The sequence below is a fragment of the Arachis hypogaea genome, chromosome 2, assembly GCF_003086295.3.
Source record: "Arachis hypogaea cultivar Tifrunner chromosome 2, arahy.Tifrunner.gnm2.J5K5, whole genome shotgun sequence".
Lineage (NCBI taxonomy): Eukaryota > Viridiplantae > Streptophyta > Magnoliopsida > Fabales > Fabaceae > Arachis > Arachis hypogaea.
Genome location: NC_092037.1, coordinates 84707331 through 84731080, shown reverse-complemented (window position 1 = coordinate 84731080; position 23750 = coordinate 84707331). Strand labels below are relative to the sequence as shown.

The 23750-nt window shown below is 37.7% G+C and overlaps 6 pseudogenes; all 6 read right to left on the bottom strand.

Annotated features, from left to right (window-relative positions):
- Positions 1–303: 303 nt before the first annotated feature.
- On the bottom strand, positions 304–1929 carry LOC112727234 (uncharacterized; annotated as a pseudogene).
- Positions 1930–8381: 6452 nt separating this feature from the next.
- Positions 8382–10196, bottom strand: LOC112727212 (uncharacterized; annotated as a pseudogene).
- Positions 10197–11089: 893 nt separating this feature from the next.
- On the bottom strand, positions 11090–12822 carry LOC112727202 (uncharacterized; annotated as a pseudogene).
- A 947-nt stretch (positions 12823–13769) lies between these two features.
- LOC112727166 (uncharacterized) lies at positions 13770–23428 on the bottom strand (annotated as a pseudogene).
- Positions 16402–18774, bottom strand: LOC112727183 (uncharacterized; annotated as a pseudogene).
- On the bottom strand, positions 19057–21835 carry LOC112727174 (uncharacterized; annotated as a pseudogene).
- Positions 23429–23750: the final 322 nt, after the last annotated feature.

Below are 23750 nucleotides of genomic sequence, written 5' to 3'. Positions count from 1 at the left end.
ACACCAACATATTTGTTAATTACTCAATACATTATATATGAGTTGCAAGCACTGCGCTGCTGGCGTATTTATAGAATGAGTGTAATATATATATATATATATATATATATATATATATATATATTATGCTAACAAGAATTTAAGGAGTGGAGTTATTATTTGATAAAAGTGGGTATAAATTTAGAGTACTCACTGAGTACATTTTAACTACTTTGATTGTTAAAATATAATTAGGATCAATTAGTATATCTGAATATTTATTATTATAAAATATTATTTTCGATTCAACGTGTCAAATTTAAATATAAAACTGTGCATCGCACCGTTTAACACTAGTAAAACAACAAATCGCACATCATGAGATAATGTATTGTATTGTATCATATCATACTTTGTTTTCTCCCTAAACATCTAATGTTGTTTAGAGGCAAAAGCCAATATCTAGTAACTAACAAAATATCGAAATCTATAACCTATAGAAAGTTTAAAACTGCTGATAAATAGCACTAGTAGCAACCAAAGATACAGAAATTCTCCTTACAGGACGAGAGGACTTCTTCACATAAGAGGAATTCCACTCCCCACCATCATGAGAATAATAGTCTATTGGATATTCACCACCAAAATCGCTCTTTCGATTTCCATTATCATCTTCTCCACAGCTACACTCACAGGAAGAATCACCACTCTTCTGGCAACTTACACCACCATCTTCACAACCTTCCTGCACCTTTGCCACCAACACATTTTTTTTCTTCTCCCACCAGCCAAGTATCACCCCAAATGTGATCTCTGCCTCGAAGGGATTGAGCACTGGTTTCCCAAAAGTATCACTCCAATCAATCGATAACCGAGGATGAACAATCTGAATCCAAGCATCCACAGAGTCCTCAAACAATGCAATCCTTGCAGGGCTAATCTCAGACATCAAGAAAACAGTGTAAAGGAACCCTTTTTCCTTCATATTCTTTTCCAATCTCTCCAGAATCTTAGGGTTCCCTTGCTTACCCAAAGTCCCCAAAATAACACCCCAATTCTGAGCTTCCTCCCTCGCTTTCAAAATTGCACCTTCCTAGATTCCTTCATTCCCAAGTGATCATACTCTTCCAGAAACAACTTCCCAATGTAAGGGTCATACCTAAAAGCCTTAATCTCAGGATTAGCTATCATGATCGCCTCAAGATGAAACCTTCCATCAGCGATAAATACCAAAATGCTATTCTCAGAATTCTCACTAAACGAATCCATTAATGAAACCTTGGGAGCAGTGCAGCAAAGAACCTCACCTGCCGAAAGAGGCTTGGACTGCGGTACCAAAACCCTAAACACTGTTTTCTCCAATTCCGACTTCACAGCCCTAATTGCAGATGCAAACTAAATAAGTACCACCTAATACGAGGTTCTGGGCACGAGACTCAAGGTTCAATTTAACGGTATCAACCAAATGGGAAACGTCGATTTTGATGTTGACGAAGTCGTAGAGACAGGGGATGGTGGTGGAATCGATGGGGACAAGGCAGCTGTGGCCGTAGTGGATGAGGAGGTCGGCGGAGAGCGCAGCGGCGGAGAAGTTGTCGACACAACAAGTGCCGTAGGTGACATCACCGGCTGTCTTTCCCTTCCACCTCCCTCCGCTTCTCCCCAACCCACACCGAATCCGTTTTCAAGCCCACTTTCGGTGCTGGTGTTTCGTTTTTGGCGCCGCTAAACGGGTTGTACGTGAGTACCCTTAAGTGAGGAAGGTAGATGGTGGCCGAGTGAGTTTCAGAAAGGTTCAGAAAAAAAAAGGGTTTACAGAAGATTAGAGAGGGAGAAAGTTGATTGGTCGATGGAGGTGGAGCAAGCTAAGCCAAAGCCAACGCCGAAGCGGTTTGTGAAGAACCAAATCCTCGATTCCATCCTCAACAACGCAGCCCTCAACGCCGCCATCTCCGTTCGCCCTCACAACTACAACTTCAAGGTCTACAAATGCGTTTGGCGCATTCTTTCCCCTGGCGCCAAGCATGTTGCCCTTCAGTTCCCCGAGGGCCTCCTCATGTACTCCCTTCCTCTCTCCGACATCTTCACTGACTTCGCCGCGATGACCATAAACACCCTTAAAACATAAATTCACTCAATTTATTTTTTTGACTATAGATAAGTTATATTTTTTTCAGTTAAAACATTGCATGTTGTTTTTTCGTTAACAAACATTTGCATGTGTTTTTGGTTCCTTTTCTGATAGTGTGAAGGAATTTCACTTGGCTTCAATCTATTGAAATCCAAAATTTTAAAATAAAAGAAAATTTAGGTACTTCAAAAGTTTTTTTTCAATAAAGAAAAACTCAACACACTAAAGTAGAGTAATATAAAAAAATAATTCACAAAAAATAATGTAAAAATAAGAATGGCTAATCCATTGTCATCTACGACATTGTCATTAACAACTACATGGATTAGCACTAAATCATTGTTTGTATACCAAAAATTCTGGTATATAGAAAATATCTTATCCTCAAATGTTTAATTTTTATGTACTAATATAATTTATATATCTATTTAATTTTATAATGTCAAATTATTAAAAATAATTAAATTTTAATTCAATCTCTTAAAAAATTATTTAAATGTTTAAATTTATTTAAAGACTGTAGTATTAAAATTAAATTTATAAACTTAAATAAGACAATAATTTTATGTCGTAAAACATAAACGAATACACCAACATATTTCTTAATTACTCAATACATTATATATGAATTGTAAACACTGCCCTGCTGGCATATTTATAGACTAAATTTGAGTATATATATATATATATATTATGCTAACAAGAATTCAAGGAGTGGAATTATTATTTGATAAAAGTGGGTATAAATTTAGAGTACTCACTGAATATATTTTAACTACTTTGATTGTTAGAATATAATTAGAATCAATTAGTATATCTGAATATTTATTATTATAAAATATTATTTTCGATTCAACGTGTCAAATTTAAATATAAAACTGTGCATCGCACCGTTTAACACTAGCAAAACAACAAATCGCACATCATGAGATGATGTATTGTATTGTGTCACATCATACTATGTTTTCTCCCTAAACATCCAATGTTGTTTAGAGGCAAAAGCCAATATCTAGTAACTAACAAAATATCAAAATCTATAACCTATAGAAAGTTTAAGACTGCTGAGAAATGGCACTAGTAGCAACCGAAGATACAGAAATTCTCCTTACAAGACCAGAGGACTTCTTCACATAAGAGGAATTCCACTCCCCCACCATCTCGAGAATAATAGTCCATTGGATATTCACGACCAAAATCGCTACTTCTATTTCCATTTTCATCTTCTCCACAGTTACACTCAAAGGAAGAATCACCACTCTTCTGGCAACTTAGACCACCATCTTCACAACCTTCCTGCACCTTTGCCACTAACACATTTTTTTTCTTCTCCCACCAGCCAGGTATCACCCCCACTGCGATCTCTGCATCGAAGGGATTGAGCACTGGTTTCCCAAAAGCATCACCCCAATCAATCGATAACCGAGGACAAGCAATCTGAATCCAAGCATCCACAGAGTCCTCAAACAATGCAATCCTTGCAGGGCAAATCTCAGACATCAAGAAAACAGTGTAAATGAACCCTTTTTCCTTCATATTCTTTTCCAATCTCTCCAGAATCTTAGGGTTTTCTTGCCTACCCAAAGTTTCCAAAACAACATCCCAATTCCGAGCTTCCTCTCTCGCTCTCAAAATTGCACCTTTCCTAGATTCCTTCATTCCCACGTGATCATACTCTTCCAGAAACAAATTCCCAATGTAAGGGTCATACCTAAAAGCTTTAATCCTAGGATTAGCTATCATGATCGCCTCAAGATGAAACCTTCCATCAGCTACAAATACCAAAATGCTATTTTCAGGATTCTCACTAAATGAATCCATTAATGAAACCTTGGGAGCAGTGCAGCCAAGAACCTTACCGGCCGAAAGAGGCTTGGGCTGCGGTACCAAAACCCTAAACCCTGATTTCTCCAATTCTGGCTTCGCAGTTCTAATTGCAGATGCAAACTAAATAGTACCACCTAATACGAGGTTCTGGGCACGAGATTCAAGGTTCAATTTAACGGTATCAACCAAATGGGAAACGTCGATTTTGGTGTTGACAAAGTCGTAGAGACAGGGGATGGTAGTGGAATCGAAAAGGACAAGGCAGCTGTGGCCGTAGTGGATGAGGAGGTCGGCGGAGAGCGCAGCGGCGGAGAAGTCGTCGACACAACAAGCGCCGTAGGTGACGTCACCAGCTGTCTTTCCCTTCCACCTCCTTCCACTTCTCCCCAACCCACACCGAATCCATTTTCAAGTCCACTTTTGGTGCTGGTGTTTTGTTTTTGGTGCTGCTGAGCAGGTTGTATGTGAGTACCCTTAAGTGAGGAAGGTAGAAGGTGGCCGAGTGATTTTCTGAAAGGCTAAGAAAAAAAGGGTTTACAAAAGATTAGAGAGGGAAGAAGGTTGATTGGTCGATGAAGGTGGAGCAAGCTAAGCCAAGGCCAACGCCGAAGTGGTTTGTGAAGAACCAAATCCTCTATTCCATCCTCAACGACGCGGCTCTCAACGCCGCCATCTCCGTTCTCCCTCACAACTACAACTTCGAGGTCCACAAATGCGTTTGACGCGTTCTTTCCACCGGCACCAAGCGCGTTGCCCTTCAGTTCCCCGATGGCCTCCTCATGTACTCCCTCCCTCTCTCCGACATCTTCACTGCCTTCGCGGCCATGACAATAAACACCCTTAAAACATACATTCACTCAATTCATTTTTTTGACCCTAGATAAGTTTTATTTTTTTCAGTTAAAACCTTGCATGTTGTTTTTTCGTTAACAAATATTTGCATGTATTATTGGTTCCTTTTCTAATGGTGTGAAGGGATTTCACTAGGCTTCAATCTATTGAAATCCAAAATTTTAAAATAAAAGAAAATTTAGGTACTTTAAAAGTTTTTTTGAATAAACAAAAACTCAACACACTAAAGTAGAGTAATATAAAAAAATAATACACAAAAAATAATGTAAAAATAAAAATGGCTAATCCATTGTCATCTATGACATTGTCATTAACAACTACATGGATTAGCACTAAATCATTATTTGTATACCAAAAATTCTGGTATATAGAAAATATCTTATCCTCAAATGTTTCATTTTTATGTACCAATATAATTTGTATATCTATTTAATTTTATAATGTTAAATTATTAAAAATAATTAAATTTTAATTCAATCTCTTAAAAAATTATTTAAATGTTTAAATTTATTAAAAGACTGTAGTATTAAATTTAAATTTATATATTTAAATAAGACAATAATTTTATGTCGTAAAACATAAACGAATACATCAACATATTTGTTAATTACTCAATACATTATATATGAGTTACAAACACTGCGCTGCTGGCGTATTTATAGACTAAATTTGAGTATATATTTATATATATTATGCTAACAAGAATTCAAAGAGTGGAGTTATTATTTGATAAAAGTGGGTATAAATTTAGAGTACTCACTGAGTACATTTTAACTATGATTGTTAGAATATAATTAGGATCAATTAGTATATCTGAATATTTATTATTATAAAATATTATTTTCGATTCAACGTGTCAAATTTAAATATAAAACTGTGCATCGCACCATTTAACACTAGTAAAATAACAAATCGCACATCATGAAATGATGTATTGTATTGTATCACATCATACTATGTTTTCTCCCTAAACATCCAATGTTGTTTAGAGGCAAAAGCCAATATCTAGTAACTAAAAAAATATGGAAATCTATAACCTATTAAAAGTTTAAGACTGTTGAGAAATGGCACTAGTAGCAACCGAAGATACAGAAATTCTCCTTACAGGACCAGAGGACTTCTTCACATAAGAGGAATTCCACTCCCCCACCATCTCGAGAATAATAGTCCATTGGATATTCACCACCAAAATTGCTATTTCTATTTCCATTTTCATCTTCTCCACAACTACACTCAAAGGAAGAATCACCACTCTTCTGACAACTTAGACCACCATCTTCACAACCTTCCTGCACCTTTGCCCCTAACACATTTTTCTTCTTCTCCCACCAGCCAGGTATCACCTCCACTGCGATCTCTGCATCGAAGGGATTGAGCACTGGTTTCCCAAAAGCATCACCCCAATCAATCGATAACTGAGGACAAGCAATCTGAATCCAAGCATCCACGGAGTCCTCAAACAATGCAATTCTTGTAGGGCAAATCTCAGACATCAAGAAAACAGTGTAAATGAACCCTTTTTCCTTCATATTCTTTTCCAATCTCTCCAGAATCTTAGGGTTTTCTTGCCTACCCAAAGTTTCCAAAACAACACCCCAATTCCGAGCTTCCTCTCTCGCTCTCAAAATTGCACCATTCCTAGATTCCTTCATTCCCACGTGATCATACTCTTCCAGAAACAAATTCCCAATGTAAGGGTCATACCTTAAAGCCTTAATCCTAGGATTAGCTATCATGATCGCCTCAAGATGAAACCTTCCATCAGCTACAAATACCAAAATGCTATTCTCAGGATTCTCAGTAAACGAATCCATTAATGAAACCTTGGGAGCGGTGCAGCCAAGAACCTTACCGGCCAAAAGAGGCTTGGATTGCGGTACCAGAACCCTAAACCCTGATTTCTCCAATTCCGACTTCGCAACCCTAATTGCAGATGCAAACTAAATAGTACAACCTAATACGAGGTTTTGGACACGAGATTCAAGGTTCAATTTAATGGTATTAACCAAATGGGAAACGTCGATTTTGATGTCGACGAAGTCGTAGAGACAGGGGATGGTGGTGGAATCGATGAGGACAAGGCAGCTATGGCCGTAGTGGATGAGGAGGTCGGCGGAGAGCACAGCAGCGGAGAAGTCATCAACACAACAAGCGGTAGGTGACGTCACCGGCTGTCTTTCCCTTCCACCTCCCTCCGCTTCTCCCAAACCCGCACTGAATCCATTTTCAAGTCCACTTTCGGTACTGGTGTTTTGTTTTTGGTGCCACTGAGCGGGTTGTACGTGAGTACCCTTAAGTGAGGAGGGTAGAAGGTGGCCGAGTGACTTTCAGAAAGGCTAAGAAAAAAAGGGTTTACAGAAGACTAGAGATGGAAGAAGGTTGATTGGTTGATGGAGGTGGAGCAAGCTAAGCCAAAGCCAACGCCGAAGCAGTTTGTGACGAAACAAATCCTTGATTCCATCCTCAACGACGCGGCCCTCAACGCCGCCATCTCCGTTCTCCCTCAAAACTACAACTTCGAGGTCCACAATGCGTTTGGCACGTTCTTTCCACCGGCGCCAAGCGCGTTGCCCTTCAGTTTCCCGAGGGCCTCCTCATGTACTCCCTCTCTCTCTCCGACATCTTCACTGCCTTCGCCGCCATGACCGTAAACACCCTTAAAACATACATTCACTCAATTTATTTTTTTGACTCTAGATAAGTTTTATTTTTTCCAGTTAAAACCTTCCATTTTGTTTTTTCGTTAACAAACATTTGCATGTGTTATTGATTCCTTTTCTGATGGTGTGAAGGGATTTCACTAGGCTTCAATCTATTGAAATCCAAAATTTTAAAATAAAAGTAAATTTAGGTATTTCAAAAGTTTTTTTGAATAAAGAAAAACTCAATACACTAAAGAAGAGTAATATAAAAAAATAATACACAAAAAAAATGTAAAAATAAGAATGACTAATCCATTGTTATCTACGATATTGTCATTAACAACTATATGAATTAGCACTAAATCATTCTTTGTATACCAAAAATTCTGGTATATAGAAAATATCTTATCCTCAAATGTTTCATTTTTATGTACCAATATAATTTATATATCTATTTAATTTTATAATGTCAAATTATTAAAAATAATTAAATTTTAATTCAATCTCTTAAAAAATTATTTAAATTTATAAATTTATTAAAAGACTGTAGTATTAAAATTAAATTTATATACTTAAATAAGACAATAATTTTATGTCGTAAAACATAAACGAATAAACCAACATATTTGTTAATTACTCAATACATTATATATGAGTTGCAAGTACTGCGCTGCTGGCGTATTTATAGACTAAACCCTAAACCCTCAATACATTATAATTTTATGCTAACAATAATTCAAGGATTGGAGTTATTATTTGATTAAAAGTGGGTTTAAATTTAGAGTTCTCACTGAGTACATTTTAACTATTTTGATTGTTAGAATATAATTAGGATCAATTAATATACCTGAATATTTATTATTATAAAATATTATTTTCGATTCAACGTGTCAAATTTAAATATAAAACTGTGCATCGCACCGTTTAACACTAGAAAAACCACAAATCGCACATCATGAGATGATGTATTGTATTGTATCACATCATACTATGTTTTCTCCCTAAACGTCCAATGTTGTTTAGAAGCAAAAGCCAATATCCAGCAACTAACAAAATATCGAAATCTATAACCTATAGAAAGTTTAAGACAGTTGAGGAATGGCACTAGTAGCAACCAAAGATACAGAAATTCTCCTTACAGGAAGAGAGGACTTCTTCACATAAGAAGAATTTCACTCCCTACCATCTTGAGAATAATATTCCATTGGATATTCACCACCAAAATCACTCTTTCCATTTCCATTTTCATCTTCTCCACAGCTACACTCACAGGAAGAATCACCACTCTTTTGGCAACTTATACCACCATCTTCACAACCTTCTTGCACCTTTGCCACCAACACATTTTTCTTCTTCTCCCACCAGCCAGGTATCACCCCCAATGCGATCTCTGCCTCGAAGGGATTGAGCACTGGTTTTCCAAAAGCATCACCCCATTCAATTGATAACCGAGGATAAGCAATCTGAATCCAAGCAGCCACAGAGTCCTCAAACAATGCAATCCTTGCAGGGATAATCTCAAACATCAAGAAAATAGTGTAAAGGAACCATTTTTCCTTCATATTCTTTTCCAATCACTCCAGAATCTTAGGTTTCCCTTGCCTACCCAAACTCCCCAAAATAACACCCCAATTCCGAGCTTCCTCCCTCACTCTCAAAATCGCACCTTTCCTAGATTCCTTCATTCCCACGTGATCATACTCTTACAGAAATAACTTCCCAATGTAAGGGTCATACCTAAAAGCCTTAATCCCAAGATTAGCTATCATGATTGCCTCAAGATGAAAGATTCCATTAGCTACAAATACCAAAACACTATTCTCAGGATTTTCACTAAACTATTCCATTAATAAAACCTTGGGAGCGGCACAGATAAGAACCTCATCGGCTGAAAGAGGCTTAGACTGCGGTACCAAAACCCTAAATCCTGATTTCTCCAAGTTCAGCTTCGCAGCCCAAATTGCAAATGGAAACTGAATATTACCAGCTAATACGAGGTTTTGGGCGCGAGATTCAATGTTCAATTTAACGGTATCAACCAAATGGAAAACATTGATTTTGATATCGACGAAGACGTAGAGACAGGGGATGGTGGTAGAATCGATAGGGACAAGGCAGTTGTGGCCATAGTGGATGACGAGGTCGGCAGAGAGTGCAGCAGCGGAGAAGTCGCCGATACAACAAGCGCCGTAGGTAACGTCACCGACTGTCTTTCCCTTCCACCTCCCTCCGCCTCTCCCCAACCCACACCGAATTCGTTTTCAAGTCCCTCTTTCGGTGCTGGTGTTTTGTTTTTTGCACCGCTGAGCGGGTTTTTCGTGAGTACCCTTAAGTGAGGAAGGTAGAAGGTGGCCGAGTGAGTTTCAGAAAGGCTAAGGGAAGAAGGTTGATTGGTCGATGGAGTTGGAGCCAGCTAAGACAAAGCTAACGCCGAAGCAGTTTGTGAAGAACCAAATCCCCAATTCCATCCTCAACGACGCGACCCTCAACGCTGCCATCTCCGTTCTCCCTCACAACTACAACTTCAAGGTCCACAAATGCGTTCGGCGCGTTCTTTCCACCGACGCCAAGCGCGTTGCCTTTCAGTTCCCCGAGGGACTCCTCATGTACTCCCTCCCTCTTTCCGACATCTTCACTGCCTTCGCCGCCATTACCATAAACACCCTTAAAACATTCATTCACTCAATTTATTTTTTTGACTCTAGATAAGCTTTATTTTTTTCAGTTAAAACCTTGAATGTTGTTTTTTCGTTAATAAACATTTGCATGTGTTATTGGTTCTTTTTCTGATGGTGTAAAGGAATTTCACTAGGGTTCAATCTATCGAAACCCAAAATTTTAAAATAAAAGAAAATTTAGGTACTTCAAAAGTTTTTTTCGAATAGAGAAAAACTCAACACACTAATGTAGAGTAATATAAAACAATAATACACAAAAAATAATGTAAAAATAAAAATGGCGAATCCATTGTCATCTACGATATTGTCATAAATAACTAAATGGATTAGCACTAAATCATCCTTTGTATACTAAAAATTCTGGTATATAGAAAATATCTTATCCTCAAATGTTTCATTTTTATGTATCAATATAATTTATATACCTATTTAATTTTATAATGTCAAATTATTAAAAATAATTAAATTTTAATTCAATCTCTTAAAAAATTACTTAAATGTATAAATTTATTAAAAGACTGTAGTATTAAAATTAAATTTATATACTTAAATAAGACAATAATTTTATGTCGTAAAACATAAACGAATACACCAACGTATTTGTTAATTACTCAATACATTATATATGAGTTGTAAGCACTGCGCTACTGGCGTATTTATAAACTAAATTTAAGTATATATATTTGGAGTACTCACTGAGTACATTTTAACTACTTTGATTGTTAGAATATAATTAAGATCAATTAGTATATCTGAGTATTAATTATTATAAAATATTATTTTCGATTCAACGTGTCAAATTTAAATATAAAACTGTGCATCACACCTATTAACACTAGTAAAACAATAAATCGCACATCATGAGATTATGTATTGTATTGTATCACATCATAATATGTTTTCTCCCTAAACATCCAATGTTGTTTAGAGGTAAAAGCCAATATCCAGCAACTTAGAAAATATAGAAATCTATAACCTATAGAAAGTTTAAGACTGCTGAGAAATGGCACTAGTAGCAACCGAAGACACAAAAATTCACCTTACAGGACGAGAGGACTTCTTCACATAAGAGGAATTCCACTCCCCACCATCTTGAGAATAATAGTCCAATGGATATTCACCACCGAAATCGCTCTTTCCATTTCCATTTTCATCTTCTCCACAGCTACACTCACAGGAAGAATCACCACTCTTCTGGCAACTTACACAACCATCTTCACAACCTTCCTGCAGCTTTGCCACCAACACATTTTTCTTCTTCTCCCACCAGCCAGGTATCACCCCCAACGTGATCTCTACCTCGAAGGGATTGAGCACTGGTTTCCTAAAAGTATCACCCCAATCAATCGATAACCGAGGATAAGCAATCTGAATCCAATCATCCACGGAGTCCTCAAACAATGCAATCCTTGTAGGGCTAATCTCAGAAATCAAGAAAACAGTGTAAAGGAACCCTTTTTCTTTCATATTCTTTTCCAATATCTCCAGAATCTTAGGGTTTCCTTGCCTACCCAAAGTCCCTAAAACAACACCTCAATTCCAAGCTTCCTCCCTCACTCTCAAAACCGCACCTTTCCTAGATTCTTTCATTCTCACGTGATCATACTCTTCCAGAAACTACTTCTCAATGTAAGGGTCATACCTAAAAGCCTTAATCCCAAGATTAGCTATCATGATCGCCTCAAGATGAAACCTTCCATCAGGTACAAATACCAAAACGCTATTCTCAAGATTCTCACTAAACGAATCCATTAATGAAGCCTTGGGAGCAGTGCAGCCAAGAACCTCACAGGCCGAAAGAGGCTTGGACTGCGGTACCAAAACCCTAAACCCTAATTTCTCTAGTTTCAGCTTTGCAGCCCTAATTGCAAGAGGCAAACTGAATAGTACCACCTAATATGAGGTTCTGGGCACGAGATTCGAGGTTCAATTTAACGGTATCAACCAAATGGAAAACGTTAATTTTGATGTCGACGAAGACGTAGAGACAGGGGATGGTGGTGGAATTGATGGAGACAAGGCAGCTGTGGCCATAGTGGATGAGGAGGTCAGCGGAGAGCACAGCGGCGGAGAAGTCATCAACACAACAAGCGCCATAGGTGACGTTATCGGCTGTCTTTCCCTTCCACCTCCCTCCGATTCTCGCCAACCCACACCGAAGTCATTTTCAAGTCCCCTTCGGTGCAGGTGTTTCATTTTTGGCGCCACTGAGTGGGTTGTACGTGAGTACCCTTAAGCGAGAAAGGTAGAAAGTGGCCGAGTGAGTTTCAGAAAGGCTAAGGAAAAAAAGGGTTTACAGAAGATTAGAGAGGGAAGAAGGTTGATTGGTCGATGGAGGTGGAGCAAGCTAAGCCAAAGCCGACGCCGAAGCGGTTTGTGAAGAACCAAATCCCTGATTCCATCCTCAACGACGCGGCCCTCAACGCCGCCATCTCCGTTCTCCCTCACAACTACAACTTCGAGGTCCACAAATGCGTTTGGCGCGTTCTTTCCACCGGCACCAAGCGCGTTGCCCTTCAGTTCTCCGAAGGCCTCCTCATGTACTCCCTCCCTCTCTCCGACATCTTCACTGCTTTCGCCGCCATGACCATAAACACCCTTTAAACATACATTAACTCAATTTATTTTTTTGACTCTAGATAAGTTTTATTTTTTTTCAGTTAAAACCTTGCATGTTTTTTCGTTAAAAAACTTTTGCATGTGTTATTGGTTCCATTTCTAATGGTGTGAAGGGATTTCACTAGGCTTCACTCTATTGAAACCCAAAATTTTAAAATAAAAGAAAATTCAGGTACTTCAAAAGTTTTTTTTGAATAAAGAAAAACTCAACACACTAAAGTAGAGTAATATAAAAAAATAATACACAAAAAATAATGTAAAAATAAAAATGGCTAATCCATTGTCATCTACGACATGGTCATTAACAACTACATGGATTAGCACTAAATCATTCTTTGTATACCAAAAATTCTGGTATATAGAAAATATCCTATCCTCAAATGTTTTATTTTTATGTACCAATATAATTTATATATCTATTTAATTTTATAACATCAAATTATTAAAAATAATTAAATTTTAATTCAATCTCTTAAAAAATTACTTAAATGTATAAATTTATTAAAAGACTGTAGTATTAAAATTAAATTTATATACTTAAATAAGACAATAATTTTATGTCGTAAAACATAAACGAATACACTAACGTATTTGTTAATTACTCAAAACATTATATTTGAGTTGCAAGCACTGCGCTGTTGGTGTATTTATAGACTAAATTTGAGAGTGTGTGTATATATATATATATATATATATATATATATATATAATGCTAACAAGAATTCATGGAGTGGTGTTATTATTTGATAAAAGTGGGTATAAATTTAGAGTACTCACTGAGTGCATTTTAATTACTTTGATTGTTAGAATATAATTATGATCAATTAGTATATCTGAATATTTATTATTATAAAATATTATTTTCGATTCAACGTATCAATTTTAAATATAAAACTGTGCATCACACCGTTTAACACTAGTAAAACAACAAATCGCACATCATGAGATGATGTATTGTATTGTATCACATCATACTCTGTTTTCTCCTAAACATCCAATGTTGTTTAGAGGTAAAAGCCAATATCCAGCAACTAAAAATATCGAAATCTATAACCTATAGAAAGTTTAAGACTGCTGAAAAATGGCACTAGTAGCAACCGAAGATACAGAAATTCTCCTTACAGGACGAGAAGACTTCTTCACATAAGAGGAATTCCACTCCCCACCATCTTGAGAATAATACTCGATTGGATATTCACCACTAAAATCGCTCTTTCCATTTCCATTTTCATCTTCTCTACAGCTACACTCACAGGAAGAATCACCTCTCTTCTGGCAACTTACACTGCAATCTTGACAAACTTCTTGCAGCTTTGCCACCAACACAGTTTTTCTTCTCCCACCAGCCAGGTATCACCCCCAACGCGATCTCTACCTTGAAGGGATTGAGCACTGGTTTTCCAAAAACATCACCCCAATCAATCGATAACCGAGGACAAGAAATCTGAATCCAAGCATCCACGGTGTCCTCAAACAATGCAATCCTTGCAGGGCTAATCTCAGACATCAAGAAAACAGTGTAAAGGAACCCTTTTTCCTTCATATTCTTTTCCAATATCTCCAGAATCTTAGGTTTTCCTTGCCTACCCAAAGTCCCCAAAACAACACCCCAATTCCGAGCTTCCTCCCCCGCTCTCAAAATTGCACCTTTCCTAGATTCCTTTATTCCCACGTGATCATACTCTTCCAGAAACTTCTTCTCAATGTAAGGGTCATACCTAAAAGCCTTAATCCCAAGATTAGCTATCATGATCGCCTCAAGATGAAACCTTCCATCAGGTACAAATACCAAAATGCTATTCTCAAGATTCTCACTAAATGAATCAATTAATAAAACTTTGGGAGCAACACAGGCAAGAACCTCACCGGCCGAAAGAGGCTTGGACTGCGGTACCAAAACCCTAAATCTGATTTCTCCAATTCAGCTTCGCACCCTATTTGAAATGTAAACTGAATATACCATCTAATACGAGGTTCTGGGCGCGAGATTCGAGGTTCAATTTAACGGTATCAACGAAATGGGAAACGTTGATTTTGTTGTCGACAAAGATGTAGAGACAGGGGATGGTGGTGGAATCGATAAGGACAAGGCAGCTGTGGCCGTAATGGATGAGGAGATCGGCAGAGAGTGCAGCGGTGGAGAAGTCGCCGACATAACAAGTGTCGTAGGTGACGTCAACGGCTGTCTTTCCCTTCCACCTCCCTCCGCTTCTCCCCAACCCACACCGAATTCATTTTCAAGTCCACCTTCGGTGCTAGTGTTTTGTTTTTCACACCGCTGAGCGGGTTGTACGTGAGTACCCTTTAAGTGTGGAAGGTAGAAGGTGGCCGAGTGAGTTTCAGAAAGGCTAAGGAAAAAAATGGGTTTACAGAAGATTAGAGAAGGAAGAAGGTTGATTGGTCGATGGAGGTGGAGCAAGCTAAGCCAAAGCCAACGCCGAAGCAGTTTGTGAAGAACCGAGTTCCCGATTCCATCCTCAATGACGCGGCCCTCAACGCTTCCATCTCCGTTCTCCCTCACAACTACAACTTCGAGGTCCACAAATGCGTTCGGCGCGTTCTTTATACCGGCGCCAAGCGCGTTGCCTTTTAGTTCCCCGAGGGCCTCCTCATGTACTTCCTCCCTCTCTCCGACATCTTCACTGCCTTCGCCGCAATGCCCATAAACACCCTTAAAACATACATTCCCTCAATTTATTTTTTGGACTCTAGATAAGTTTTATGTTTTTCAGTTAAAACCTTGCATGTTGTTTTTTCGTTAACAAACATTTGCATGTGTTATTGGTTCCTTTTCTGATGGTGTGAAGGAATTTCACTAGGCTTCAATCTATTAAAACTCAAAATTTTAAAATAAAAAAAATTTAGTTACTTTAAAAGTTTTTTTTTAAATAAAGAAAAACTCAACACACTAATGTAGAGTAATATAAAAAAAATAATACACAAAAAATAATGTAAAAATAAAAATGGCTAATCCATTGTCATCTAGGACATTGTCATTAACAACTACATGGATTAGCACTAAATTATTCTTTGTATACCAAAAATTCTGGTATATAGAAAAATCTTATCCTAAATGTTTCATTTTATGTACCATATAATTTATATATTATTTAATTTTATAAATTAAATATTAAAAATAATTAAATTTTAATTCAATCTCTAAAAAATTATTTAAATGTATAAATTTATTAAAAGACTGTAGTATTAAATTAAATTTATATACTTAAACAAGACAATAATTTTATGTCGTAAAACATAAACGAATACACCAACATATTTGTTAATTACTCAATACATTATATATGAGTTGCAAGCACTGCGCTTCTGGCGTATTTATAGACTAAATTTGAGGATATATATTATGCTAACAAAATTCAAGGAGTGGAGTTATTATTTGATAAAGTGGGTATAAATTTAGAGTCCTCACTGATTACATTTTAACTACTTGGATTGTTAGAATTAATTAGGATCAATTAATATATCTGAATATTTATTATTATAAAACTGTGCATCGCACCGTTAACACTAGTAAAATAACAAATCACACATCATGAGATGATGTATTGTATTGTATCACATCATACTATATTTTCTACATAAACTTCCAATGTTGTTTAGAGGCAAAAGCCAATATCCAACAACTAACAAATATCGAAATCTATAACCTATAGAAATTTTAAGACTGCTGAGAAATGGCACTAGTTGCAACCGAAGATACAGAAATTCTCCTTACAAGACGAGAGGACTTATTCACATAAGAGGAATTCCACTCCCCACCGTCTTGAGAATAGTCCATTGGATATTCACTACCAAAATCGCTCTTTTCATTTCCATTTTCATCTTCTCCACAGCTACACTCACTGGAAGAATCAGCACTCTTCTAGCAACTTACACCACCATCTTCAGAACCTTCCTGTACCTTTGCAACCAACACATTTTTCTTCTTCTCCCACCAGCCAGGTATCACCCCCAACGTGATCTCTGCCTCAAAGGGGATTAAACACTGGTTTTCTAAAAAGTATCACCCCAATCAATCGATAACTGAGGACAAGCAATCTGAATCCAAGCATCCACGGAGTCCTCAAACAATGCAATCCTTACAGGGCTAATGTCAGACATCAAGAAAATAGTGTAAAGGAACCATTTTTCCTTCATATTCTTTACCAATCTCTCCAGAATCTTAGGTTTTCCTTGCCTACCCGAAGTTCCCAAAACAACACCCCAATTCCGAGCTTCCCCCTCGCTCTCAAAATCGTACCTTTCCTAGATACCTTCATTCCCACGTTATCATACTCTTTCAGAAACAACATCCCAATCTAAGGGTCATACCTAAAAGCCTTAATCCCTAGATTAGCTATCATGATCGCCTCAAGATGAAACCTTCCATCAGCTACAAATACCAAAACATGGATTCTCACTAAACAATCCATTAATGAAACCTTGGGAGCAGTGCATCGAGGAACCTCACCGGCCGAAAAATTCTTGGACTGCGGTACCAAAACCCTTAACATTGATTTCTCCAATTCCGGCTTCGCCGCCCTAATTGCATATGCAAACTGAATAATACCAGCTAATACGAGGTTCTGGGCGCAAGATTCGAGGTTCAATTTAACAGTATCAACCAAATGGGAAACGTTGATTTTGATGTCGACAAAGACGTAGAGACAGGAGATGGTGGTGGAATCGATGGGGACAAGGCAGCTGTGGCCGTAGTGGATGAGGAGGTCAGTGGAGAGCGCAGCGGCAGAGAAGTCGTTGACATAACAAGCGCCGTAGGTGACGTCACCGGCTGTCTTTCCCTTCTAGCTCCCTCCGCTTCTCCCCAACCCACGCCGAATCCGTTTTCAAGTCCACTTTCGGTGCTGATGTATCATTTTTGGCGCTGTTGAGCGGGTTGTACGCGAGTACCCTTAGGTAAGGAAGCTAGAAGGTGGTCGAGAGAGTTTCAAAAAGGCTAAAGAAAAAAAAGGGTTTACTGAATTTTAGACAGGGAAGAAGGTTGATTGGTCGATGGAGGTGGAGCAAGCTAAGCCAAAGCCAACGCCGAAGCGGTTTCTGAAGAACCAAATCCCCGATTCCCTCCTCAACGACGCGGCCCTCAACGCCGCCATCTCCATTCTCCTTCACAACTACAACTTTGAGGTCCACAAATGCGTTTGGCGCGTTCTTTCCGCCGGCGCCAAGAGCGTTGCCCTTCAGTTCCCCGAGGGCCTCCTCATGTACTCCCTCCCTTTCTCCGAGATCTTCGCTGCCTTCGTCGCCATGAACATAAACACCCTTAAAACATACATTCACTCAATTTTTTTTACTCTAGATAAGTTTTATTTTTGTCAGTTAAAACCTTGCATGTTGTTTTTTCATTAACAAATATTTGCAAGTGTTATTGGTTCCTTTTCTGATTGTGTGAAGGGATTTCACTAGGCTTCAATCTATTGAAACCCAAAATTTTAAAATAAGAAAAAATTTAGGTACTTCAAAAGTTTTTTTGAATAAACAGAAACTCAACACATAAAAGTAGAGTAATATAAAAAAATAATACACAAAAAATAATGTAAAAATAAAAATGGCTAATACATTATCATCTACGATATTGTCAATAACAACTACATGGATTAGCACTAAATCATTCTTTGTATACCAAAAATTCTGGTATATAGAAAATATCTTATCCTCAAATGTTTCATTTTTATGTACCAATATAATTTATATATCTATTTAAATTTATAACATCAAATTATTAAAAATAATTAAATTTTAATTCAATATCTTAAAAAATTATTTAAATGTATAAATTGATTAAAAGACTGTAGTATTAAAATTAAATTTATATACTTAAATAAGACAATAATTTTATGTCATAAAACATAAACGAATACACCAACATATTTGTTAATTACTCAATACATTATATATGAGTTGCAAGCACTGCGCTGCTGGCATATTTATAGACTAAATTTGAGGATATATATATTATGCTAACAAGAATTCAAGGAGTGGAGTTATTATTTGATAAAAGTGGGTATAAATTTAGAGTACTCACCGAGTTCATTTTAACTACTTTGATTGTTAGAATATAATTAGGATCAATTAGTATATCTGAATATTTATTATTATAAAATATTTTTTCCGATTCAATGTGTCAAATTTAAATATAAAACTGTGCATCGCACCGTTTAACACTAGTAAAACAACAAATCGCACATCATGAGATGATGTATTGTATTGTATCACATCACACTATGTTTTCTCCCTAAACATCCAATGTTGTTTAGAGGCAAAAGCCAATATCCAACAACTAGCAAAATATCAAAATCTATAACCTATCAAAAGTTTAAGACTGCTGAGAAATGGCACTAGTTGCAACCGAAGATACAGAAATTCTCCTTACAGAACGAGAGGACTTCTTCACATAAGAGGAATTCCATTCCCCACCGTCTTGAGAATAGTCCATTGGATATTCACCACCAAAATCGCTCTTTTTATTTCCATTTTCATCTTCTCCACAGCTACACTCACAGTAAGAAACACCACTCTTCTGGCAACTTACACCCCCATCTTCACAACCTTCCTGCACCTTTGCCACAAACACATTTTTCTTCTTCTCCCACCAACCAGGTATCACCCCCAACGCGATCTCTGTCTCGAACGGGACTGAGCACTGGTTTTCCAAAAGCATCACCCCAATCAATCGATAACCGAAGACAAGCAATCTGAATCCAAGCATCTACGAAGTCCTCAAACAATGCGATCCTTGCACGGCTAATCTCAGACATCGAGAAAATAGTGTAAAGGAACCATTTTTCTTTCATATTCTTTTCCAATCTCTCTAGAATCTTAGAGTTTCCTTGCCTACCCAAAGTCTCCAAAATAACACCCCAATTCCGAGCTTCCTCCCTCGCTCTCAAAATCGCACCTTTCCTAGATTTCTTCATTCCCACGTGATGATACTCTTTCAGAAATTACATCCCAATGTAAGGGTCATACCTAAAAGCCTTAATCACAAGATTTGCTATCATGATCGCCTCAAGATGAAACCTTCCACAGCTACAAATACCAAAACGCTATTCTCAGGATTCTCACTACACGAATGCATTAATGAAACCTTGGGAGCAGTGCAGCGAAGAACCTCACCGGCTGAAAGAGGCTTGGACTGAGATACCAAAACCCTTAACATTGATTTCTCCAATTCCGGCTTCGCAGCCCTAATTGCATATGCAATCTGAATAATACCAGCTAATACGAGGTTCTGGGTGCAAGATTTGATGTTCAATTTAACGGTATCAACCAAATGGAAAACGTCGATTTTGATGTTGACAAAGACGTAGAGACAGGGGATGGTGGTGGAATCGATGGGGACAAGGCAGCTGTGGCCGTAGTGGATGAGGAGGTCGGTGGAGAGCGCAGCGGCGGAGAAGTCGTCGACATAACAAGCGCCGCAGGTGACGTCACCGGCTATCTTTCCCTTCCACCTCCCTCCACTTCTCCCCAACCCACGCCGAATTCGTTTTCATATCCACTTTCGGTGCTCGTGTATCGTTTTTGCCGCCGCTGAGCGGGTCGTACGCGAGTATCCTTAGGTAAGGAAGGTAGAAGGTGGTCGAGTGAGTTTCAGAAAGGCTAAGGAAAAAAAGGGTTTACAGAATATTAGAGAGGGAAGAAGGTTGATTGGTCGATGGAGGTGGAGCAAGCTAAGCCAAAGCCAATGCCAACGCTGAAGCGGTTTCTGAAGAACCAAATCCCCGATTCCCTCCTCAACAATGCAGCCCTCGATGCTGCCATTTCCGTTCTCCTTCACAACTACAACTTTGAGGTCCACAAATGCGTTTGGCGCGTTCTTTCCGCCGGCACCAAGTGTGTTGCCCTTCAGTTCCCCGAGGGCCTCCTCATGTACTCCCTCCCTCTCTCTGACATCTTCACTGCCTTCGCCGCCATGAACATAAACACCCTTAAAACATACATTCACTCAATTTTTTTTACTCTAGATAAGTTTTATTTTTTTCAGTTAAAACCTTGCATGTTGTTTTTTCATTAACAAATATTTGCATGTGTTATTGGTTCCTTGTGTGAAGGGATTTCACTAGGCTTCAATCTATTGAAACCCAAAATTTTAAAATAAGAGAAAATTTACGTACTTCAAAAGTTTTTTTGAATAAAGAAAAACTTAACATACAAAAGTAGCGTAATATAAAAAAATAATACACAAAAAATAATGTAAAAATAAAAATTGCTAAACCATTGTCATCTACGATATTGTCAATAACAACTACATGGATTAGCACTAAATCATTCTTTGTATACCAAAAATTCTGGTATATAGAAAATATCTTATCCTCAAATGTTTCATTTTTATGTACCAATATAATTTATATATCTATTTAATTTTATAACATCAAATTATTAAAAATAATTAAATTTTAATTCAATCTCTTAAAAATTATTTAAATGTATAAATTTATTAAAAGACTGTAGTATTAAAATTAAATTTATATACTTAAATAAGACAATAATTTTATGTCGTAAAACATAAACGAATACACCAATATATTTGTTAATTACTCAATACATTATATATGAGTTGCAAGCACTGCGCTGCTGGCGTATTTATAGACTAAATTTGAGGATATATATATTATGCTAACAAGAATTCAAGGAGTGGAGTTATTATTTGATAAAAGTGGGTATAAATTTAGAGTACTCACTGAGTTCATTTTAACTACTTTGATTGTTAGAATATAATTAGGATCAATTATTATATCTGAATATTTATTATTATAAAATATTATTTCCGATTCAATGTGTCAAATTTAAATATAAAACCGTGCATCGCACCGTTTAACAATAGTAGAACAACAAATCGCACATCATGAGATGATGTATTGTATTGTATCACATCATACTATGTTTTCTCCCTAAACATCCAATGTTGTTTGGAGGCAAAAGCCAATATCCAACAACTAACAAAATATCGAAATCTATAACCTATAAAAAGTTTAAGACTGCTGAGAAATGGCACTAGTTGCAACCGAAGATACAGAAATTCTCCTTACAGGACGAGAGGACTTCTTCGCATAAGAGGAATTCCACTCCCCACTGTCTTGAGAATAGTCCATTAGATATTCACCACCAAAATCGCTCTTTTCATTTCCATTTTCATCTTCTCCACAGCTACACTCACAGGAAGAATAACCACTCTTCTGGCAACTTACACCACCATCTTCACAACTTTCCTGCACTTTTGCCAGCAACACATTTTTCTTTGTCTCCCACCAGCCAGGTATCACCCTCAACGCGATCTCTGACTCGTAGGAGATTGAGCACTGGTTTCCCAAAAAGTATCACCCCAATCAATCGATAACCGAGGACAAGCAATCTGAATCCAAGCATCCACGGAGTCCTCAAACAATGCAATCTTTGGAGGGCTAATCTCAGACATCAAGAAATAGTGTAAAAGAACCCTTTTTCCTTCATATTCTTTTCCAATCTCTCCAGAATCTTAGGATTTTCTTGCCTACCCAAAGTCCCCAAAATAACTCCCCAATTCCGAGCTTCCTCCCTCGCTCTCAAAATCGCACCTTTCCTAGATTCCTTCATTCCCACGTGATCATACTCTTTCAGAAACAACATTCCAATGTAAGGGTCATACTTAAAAGCCTTAATCCCAAGATTAACTATCATGACCGCCTCAAGATGAAACCTTCCATCAGCTACAAATACCAAAATGCTATTCTCAGGATTCTCACTAAACGAATCTATTAATGAAACCTTGGGAGCAGTTCAGCGAAGAACCTCACCGGCCGAAAGAGGCTTGGAATGCGGTACCAAAACCCTTAACATTGATTTCTCCAATTCTGGCTTCACAGCCCTAATTGCATATGCAAACTGAATAATACCATCTAATATGAGGTTCTGGGCGCAAGATTCGAGGTTCAATTTAACGGTATCAACCAAATGGGAAACGTCGATTTTGATGTCGACAAAGACGTAGAGACAGGGGATGGTGGTGGAATCGATGAGGACAAGGCAGCTGTGGCCGTACTGGATGAGGAGGTCGATGGAGAGCGCAGCGGCGGAGAAGTCTTCGACATAGAAAGCGCCATAGGTGATGTCACCGGCTGTCTTTCCCTTCCACCTCCCTACGCTTCTCCCCAACCCACACCGAATCCGTTTTCAAGTCCACTTTCGGAGCTGGTGTATCATTTTTGGTGCCGCTGAGCGGGTTGTACGTGAGTACCCTTAAGTGAGGAAGTTAGAAGGTGGCCGAATGAGTTTCAGAAAGGCTAAGGAAAAAAAGGGTTTACAGAAAATTAGAGAGGGAAGAAGGTTGATTGGTCAATGGAGGTTGAGCAAGCTAAGCCAAAGCCAATGCCGAAGTAGCTTGTGAAGAACCAAATCCCCGATTCCATCCTCAACAACGCGGCCCTCAATGCCGCCATCTCCGTTCTCCCTCACAACTACAACTTCGAGGTCTACAAATGCGTTTGGCGTGTTCTTTCCACCGGCGCCAAGCGCGTTGCTTTTCAGTTCTCTGAGGGCCTCCTCATGTACTCCCTCCCTCTCTCCAACATCTTCACGGCCTTCGCCGCCATGACCATAAACACTCTTAAAACATACATTCACTCAATTTATTTTTTTGACTCTAGATAAGTTTTATTTTTTTTAGTTAAAACCTTGCATGTTGTTTTTTCCTTAACAAATATTTGCATGTGTTATTGGTTCCTTTTCTGATGGTATGAAGGGATTTCACTAGGCTTTAATCTATTGAAACCCAAAATTTTAAAATAAAAGAAAATTTAGGTACTTCAAAAGTTTTTTTGGAATAAAGAAAAACTCAACACACTAAAGTAGCGTAATATAAAAAATAATACACAAAAAATAATGTAAAAATAAAAATGGCTAATCCATTGTCATCTACGACATTGTCATCAACAACTACATGGATTAGCACTAAATCATTCTTTGTATACCAAAAATTATGATATATAGAAAATATCTTATCCTCAAATGTTTCATTATTATGTACTAATA